We start from the raw sequence: 8,363 nt of genomic DNA, 5'->3' as shown, positions 1-8,363 counted from the left end.
CACATCAAAAGCATAAACACAAATACTGGTGAGGGTGTGGAGAGACTGGGACTCTCAAACACTATTGGTGGGACAGAAAAATGGGATAGTCAATACATAAAGTGGTATTGTAGTTCTTCAAATGTTGAAAATAGAAATACAATATGACACAGCAATCCAACTGTTGGTATATATCCTAAGGAAATAAGAACCATGACATGAATATGTATGTACACACCCATGTTCACTACAGTACTATTTACAATAGCAAAAAGCCAAAAACAACCTAAATGCCAAGCAATAGAAGAATGGCAAAACAAACTCTTACATACACACCACGGTATACTATGCAATATCAAAGAATAATGATGAATCTGAGAAACACCTCATACCATGGATGAAATTGAAGACCATTATGATGAGTGAAACAAGTCATTCACAAAAGGACATGAATTGCATGAGACTATATTGGATTTCTAACACAACAACAGCTCTTTGGAATTCCCATACATGGTCGTTAACTGTGGGAATTAACTCAAAGGCACTTAACAACACTTTATAAAAAGTTTCCACATAAAAGAAACAAATCTTCTTTGAATATTACCAGGAGTATGAGTATGATGGAGGCTAAAACAATAAAAAAGAAGACAGATAACTAAGCTTTATTAGTTGGTGTTGCTAAGTGCCGGCGAGTAGGTTCTGAGAGAGTTTCTGAGAAGTGATTGATGGATTTGAGATGTAGACCTTGTGATTAGCAGTTCAGTGCTTATCCTATAGTGCTACACATGCAATATACATATTTACTATAAGAATACGATTTAAATTATTTTAAGCATAAATATACATCATTTCTATTGGTTTGATTTTTTAAAAAAATATTTTTTAAAACTGCTAAATTTTGTAGTGTGGCCATGAAACAATTTGGAAGCATTTTCTGGCTTATCAAATAACAGATCTGATTTTATATTTGAGATTCCCAGAGGTTAAAGTCTTTGTGATTTTATAAACAAATTACGGAAATAGCATGTAAATTCTATTCATTGTTTTATCAAAGTTATTCCAAAATGCCCAAGGATCTGACAGTCATTTGAATGCCCCGTAGCCTTCTGGACTCAGTAATTAATCAACTTTGACTACCCCAGCTGTGACTGACTTTGAAACAGGGTCACATGCACACAGATACATTAGTTATTTTGCACTAATTATTCTAATATTTATATTTCTTTATTCTGAGTGGTGGTGCTGGTGTGCCATGGAGTTGTTTCCGACTCATAGTGACGTCGTACAGGATTTCTGAAGCTGTAAATGTTTATAAGAGCAGAAAGCTTCATCTTTCGCCCTCAAGTAGTAATAGTTTCGAACTGCTGACCTTAACGTTAGCAGCCCAATTCGTAATCACTACACTATCAGAGCACCTTTTATTCAGAGTACTTATTTAAAAATAATTTAAAAATTAGTTTAAGTAGCCTTTTCCATAAGAATTAGAATAGAATCCTGGGAGTCCTGGTGTGGCACTGGGCTAATAGATCAGACTGTGAAGTCGTTTGAACTGCAAGGTCCGTGGTTCAAACTCACCAGCTGCTCCATGGAAACCCTATACAGGGTCGCTTTGGGTAGGAATCAACTTGACGGCACTTAACAAAAACAACAACAACAACATCTTTGTCCTGATTACCATTTTCCTACTGAAGTAATTGTGATTTTATACTTATACAAACAGAGTTTTTAAATTAACATTCAAGGAATGTTAGAATTTATTTCAGTAATGCAGTACTGTGATGACATGCATCACAAGAAACAAAAGATTAAAAATTTAAGAGGCATATCTTTTCATTATTTTGATCTTTTTTAATTCTTTAAATTTCCTGAAATATTAATTCTGAAAGTAAGAAAAAGATGTGCTTCACTAAACTTAGAATTTGAAATCTATATTTAAATTCGAAGCATTTCTAGATAGCTTGTCAAGGAAACTGACGTTAGAAAAAATTTAACTATAGCATCCATATAATTGACGTTGATTGGGAGAAATGTAGGTTTCCAGAAATAAGAGAAGTTTTCTAATGAGAGAGGTCCTGGCAGATATATAAAGTCTGCCTTTATAATTGTTGTGGTTGTGTGCCAAGTTGCTTCGACTCATAGCCACCCTGTATACAGATTCCTAGGCTGTACATCTTTACTGGTGCAGAAAGCCTCCTCTTTTTCCCTCAGAAACTTCCAACTGCTGATCTAGGATTCCTTGCCTTTATAATAGAGAGTGAAAAAAAAAATTAGAAAACTTAACTATAAATAATAAAATAATGTTGAATATGAGCTAGAAAATCTAAAGCATCAATAAGTTTGAAGTGTTGATTTTTGTTAAGTGACTTTGAGTCACCTCTCACTCAGTGACCCTATATAAGGTTTCCAAGGAGTGGCTGCTGGCTTTGATAAAGGACTCCAAACATATGGTTAGGAGGCCTCACATGAATGTGCAGCACACAGCTCAGCCTGGGGAATCAGTAACTGATGGCAGGGATCAGGATAAGATGTCTTTTTCTGAGGCAAATGAAATAAAATTGACCGTTATGGACTGTGATGGCCTCATTTGACCTTTATATCATCTTCTGTTGGAGGTAGCAGAAAGAAGGCAACGGTAGAAGACAAAAATTTACACGTTTTGTACCACTTTATAGATGAGTAGCCTGAGGCAGCTGGAGCAGAGCTGACCCAGTATGACATTATTAAGTTCTGATCAAGTAACTCAGTGGAAAAGCCAAGAGCAAGATCCAGTTTACGGGAGTCTCAGTCTTATTCTCACCTCTATTATCAATCACCAAAAATACAACTCAATTTTGCAGTTTAAAAATTATATTTCCTACATCACAGATGCTGTCACATATTGTTATACAGAATTCTCATAAAAGCCAAATCAAATAAAGGATACTGTTACATTCTATATATAAAAACCAAACCAACAAAACAGATCCATCAAGTTCAGGAATTTACTAATTACAAACAAATTTAACTCAGAGTGTTCTGCTTCTCAATACAGCTCTACTTTGATTTAGATTTACAAATTTGCAAATTTAGAGAGAGTCATCTGGACTTTTATCTCCTTGGTGAATTCAACATTTTAAACATTATAATTATCTCAAACAATGATTTAAGCATGAAGATCTACTTTATTTAATATGAGTATAACTCCAGAATCTTTTGGTTAATATTTACATGGTATATTATATTTCATCATTTTCATTTCAGCCATTCTGTATCCTTATGATTTAGCTGTGTTTCCTTTCATCATCTAGTATTTTTAATGTATCGAATAGCCTTTATCTTTTAATTACAAAATTTAGATAATAAAATTTAATAACTGGTATATATGTTTATTTAATAATTTGATTCTTGTTCCATATTCTTTGAAATAATAATTTAGCTATTTTTACCTCATTTAATTCTATTACTCATATGCAAATTCAAACTGAAGTTGAAGAAAATGAAAACAAGTCCACGAGAGCCAAAATATGACCTTGAATATATCCCACCTGAATTTAGAGATCATCTGAAGAACAGATTTGATACATTAAACATTAAAGACCGAAGACCAGAAGAGTTGTGGGATGATATCAAGAACATAACAAATGAAGAAAGCAAAAAGTCATTAAGAAGATAAGAAAGATAGAAAAGGTCAAAATGGGTGACAGAAAGACACTGAAACTTGCTCTCGAACGTAGAGATGCTAAAGCAAATGGAAGAAATGAGGAAGTCCAAGAGCTGACCAGAAAATTTCAATGATTAGCTCGAGATAATAAAGCCAAATATTACAACAAAATGTGCAAAGATCTGGAATCAGAAAACCAAAAAGGAAGAACACGTTCAGCATTTCTCAAGCTGGGGGAACTGAAGAAAAACTCCAAGTCTTGACTTTCATTATTAAAAGATCCCATGGGCAAATTATTGAATGAATGATGCAGAAAGTATCAAGAAAAGATGGAAGGCATACACAGAGTCACTGTACCAAAAGGAAATGGCTAATGTTCAATCATTTCAAGAGGTACCATATAAGCAAGAGCCAATGATATTGAAGGAAGAAGTCCAAGGTGCATTGAAGGAATTGGCAAAGAACAAGGCAACAGGAATTGTTGACATAAAAACTGAAATCTTTCAAGAAAGTGAGGCAGCATAGGAGGCACTCATTCATCTCTGCCAAGAAATTTGGAAGACAACTATCTGGCTAACTGATTGGAAGAGATCCATATTTATGTCCATTACAAAGCGAGGTGACCCAATGGAATGTGAAAATCATTGAACAATCTCTTTGATATCCCATGTGAGTAAAGTTTTACTAAAGGTAATACAAAAACAGCTGCAAGCATACATTGACAGAGAACTTCCAGAGGTTCAAGCCAGATTCAGAAGAGGCCATGGAACAAGGGATATCATTGCTGATGTCCGATGGATCTTGGCTGAATGCAGAGAATATCAGAAAGATGTTTACTTGTGCTTTATTGACTACGCAAAGGCTTTTGATTGTGTGGATCATGACAAGCTATGGACAACATTGTGAAGTATGAGTATTCTGGAACGCTTAATTGTACTTATGAGGAATATGTACCTGGAGCAAGAAGCAGTTGTTTGAACAGAACATGGGAACACTGAATGATTTAAAATTAAGAAAGGTGTGCTACAGGGTTGTATTCTTTCACCATACTTATTCAACCTATAAGGAGCTCTGGAAGCGTAGTGGTTATGAATCGGGCTGCGAGCCGCAAGGTCAGTGGTTCGAAATGACCAGTTGTTCCACGGGAGAAATATGAGGCAGTCTGCTCCTGTAAAGATTTACAGTCTCTGAAACCCTGTGTAGGGTCGCTATGAGTCGGAACCGACTCCACGACACAGCACAACAACAACAATTCAACCTACATGCTGAGCAAATAATCCGAGAAGCTGGTTTATATGAAGAAAAATGTGGCATCAGGATTGGAGAAAGACTCATTAACTGTGTGTGATATACAGATGATACAACCTTGCTTGCTGAAAGTGAAGAGGACTTAGAACATTTACTGTTGAAGACCAAAGAGCACAGCCTTCAGTATAGATTACATCTCAATGTAAAGAAAACAGAAATCCTAATCATTGAACCAATAGACAACATTCTTATTGACGGAGAAAAGATTGAAGTTGCCAAGGACTTCATTCTTCTTAGATCAACTATCAACATTCACAGAAGCAGCAGTCAAGAAATCAATGACATATTGCATTAGGCAATCTGCTGCACATGATCTTTTTAAAGTGTTGCAGAACAAAGATGTCAGCTTGAGAACTAAGGTGTGCTTGACCCAAGCCATGGCATTTTCAATAACCTCATATGCTTGTGAAAGCTGGACAGTGAATAAGGAAGACCGAAGAAGAATTGATGCTTTTGAGTTATGGTGTTGTAGGAGAATATTGAAAGTGCCATGGGTTGCCAAAAGAATCAATAGATCTGTTTTGGAAGAAGTGTAGCCAGAGTGCTCCTTGAAGGCCAAGATGGCCAAACTTCGTCTCTTATACTTTGGATATATTGTCAGGAGGGACCAGTCACTGGAGAAGAATATCATGTTTGGTAAGGTGGAGAGTCAGAGAAAAAGAGGAATATGCCCAACGAGATGGATTGGCCAAGTGGCAGCATCGATGGACTCAAGCGTGGCAAAGTATTGAGGTTGGCCCTGGATCTGGCAGTGTTTCGTTCTGCTGTACATAAGGTCTCTATGAGTCATTACTGACTTGATGTCATCTAACAACAACAACATTACTAACTAACATTGCTGTATTATTAGCATTGGACTTTGAACCAAAAGATTGGCTATTCAAAGCTACTGGCTGCTCCTCAGAAACACTATGCAGATCCCTAGGAGTCTAAACCAACTCAATAGCACCTAACAACACCACAACACCATTAATCTGCTAATAAGTAACCAGGTACCAAACAACTAAAAAGAAAAATTCTATTAAATTTTACAGACTAAGGTAAAAAAAGACCATGAATAGTAAACTTCATATATTTAGTTCATATTATAACTGCTTTAATTAAAAGTTCCGTGTAAAACATTTTACATTTTTTAAATTATCATTTAACTATACAAATCTGTATAATTTATAAAATACATGAGGGATTTATAGCTATTTAAATCTGTTTAGGGAATAGAAGATCATTTCTCAGCTCAGAAAGCAACTGAGACATATTCCTTTAAAACTTGCAAAATATCCTCTGGATAGAAATGTATTATAAGGCATCTTTCTCATTGTTTTCAGAATTAATTTTTGTTTTCAAAAGTTATTTTTCATGGCTGTAAAGCAAAAACTAATAGCTAAAATTATTTATTGCTATTCTTTATTATACATTGAATTACCTGAAATAAGTTTTTATATTATCTATAATCAAATAAGCATAAATACTTAAGAGTCATTTTTTTTATATTATGGAGAATTTGTAGATTGGTGTTTTGAATGAGAAGATTTGAACTAGGAGAGATAAACTGATGTGGAATGCATTTGTGCTCAAAATCTAGACCTCTGGTGAATATTTAAATTAAATCCTTCAGGGTGGACCACTCCTAGGCCCTCTACCCTGATTCACCCTTAATATTTACTTTTCCATTCAGTTTCTTCCCCAATTGTTTTTGTGAACATCTAAATACAGTAGTATTTAAATCCCTTTTGCTCAATCACCCGTAACTAGTTTTTGATGCAGGTGTGAACCATTACTGGATGATGCCAATGTGGCACTTCCATGGCAGACCTGGTTCTTGATCCAGGATACTGACAGAAGAGACATTTGTGGACAGTTATGTCTATTATCTCAGATGATTCCTCAATGAATCCATCTTGAAATTTTAGGCTCCATCTTGGATGCCAGAAGCACTTGCAGCATGAAAAAAGAGGAATAAGGAAACAGCACACAAAACCACAGAACTGTACCAACAGGAAAGTCCTCCCCTTTTGGAATCACACCTGCAGCCTATCTTCTCACCATACATATAACCCCTTACAATGTGAGTGCAAGGAGGCAGTGCTATCTATGGCATTGTTAGGGTAAGGACCTAGGAGGAAATTACTGGTGGAAAAATTATTGGAACAATAAAACCTCCAAACACAACGATCAGGAGGGCTAGGATATGGACATAATATATAAACTATTTCCACATCAGGTGGGGCAGTATATAGACGAGATAGGGAAACTAATTTTTTGTGTATCTTGAACTTTGCTTGGTTTCACCTGCCCAGGGAGTTTTATTAACACTAGTTATCTCAAGCTACCTATTAACATCCTCCTTAACCAGTTTTCGGTACAGGTGCAAAACATTACCAAATAACCCTAATATGATGCCACCAGGGCAGACCTGATTCTCAAACCAGGACCCTGACAGAAGAGCAAATGCCTTGACAACGGAAGCCATCTTGAAATGGTGGAGTCCATCATGAATGCCAGATGCGCACGCAGCATAGAAAAGGGGAACAAGGAAACATTACATGAAAATGGAACTGCACAAACATTGACAGTCTGTCCCTCTGTTGGTATCTGGTGGAACAGACTCTGCAACTTAACTTCCCACTATAAAAACCCCTTAGACAATGAGCAGAAGCCGATAATGGTTTCTATGGCATGTCTGCCCTATAAGAGGCACTGCTATCTATGGCATGTCTGCCCTGCAGGTATTTCCATGCTTTAGTAAAACTCATTAATACTATTTTTCATTACTTTCTGGTCTTCTGTAGCCCAGCCCAGTAATATCATGTCTCCCCTGTAGGTACTCTTATTCTCTAATAAAACTTTTTGCTATTGTAAACTAGCAGTAAATTTACAAAATGACTTTCTGATCTCCTGTAGCCCTCCCCAGCAACATCATTTATTTTGAATGATGTTATCTGGAGGGACCAATCCCTGGAGAAGGACATCACACTTAGTAAAGAGTCAGCAAAAAAGAATAAACCGTTAATGAGCTATATTGATACAATGACTTCCACAGTAGGCTCTAATCGAGCAAGGATTGTGCTGAGGAATGGGAGGTCTGGACAGTGTTTAGCTCTGTTCTACACAGGGTCACTGAATCACAACAGACTTGATGCCGCCTAACAACAATAACTCTTTCAGACATTCCATAAAGAAAGATTCATGACTCGTAGCTTATCTTGACTTTCACAGATCATGAAAGAATGAATCTTTTGAAGTTTTCTAAACATTTTCATTAATTTTCTGATGAGAGGCCAAAGTCTCTCAGGTATTGATATAGCATATAGAACACAGAATTGTCAGAAGAACAGTGGCTATTAGGTATTTATTATATTAATGATTGATTGTATTTTGCTAACTTTTCATAAATACTTCCCATTCTCTAAACTTGATTGAAGTTTGACTATTATTT

This window comes from Chrysochloris asiatica, unplaced genomic scaffold (assembly GCF_000296735.1).
Source record: "Chrysochloris asiatica unplaced genomic scaffold, ChrAsi1.0 scaffold00196, whole genome shotgun sequence".
NCBI lineage: Eukaryota > Metazoa > Chordata > Mammalia > Afrosoricida > Chrysochloridae > Chrysochloris > Chrysochloris asiatica.
The sequence above is the reverse complement of the archived record's forward strand: the minus strand, read 5'-3'. Positions refer to the sequence as shown.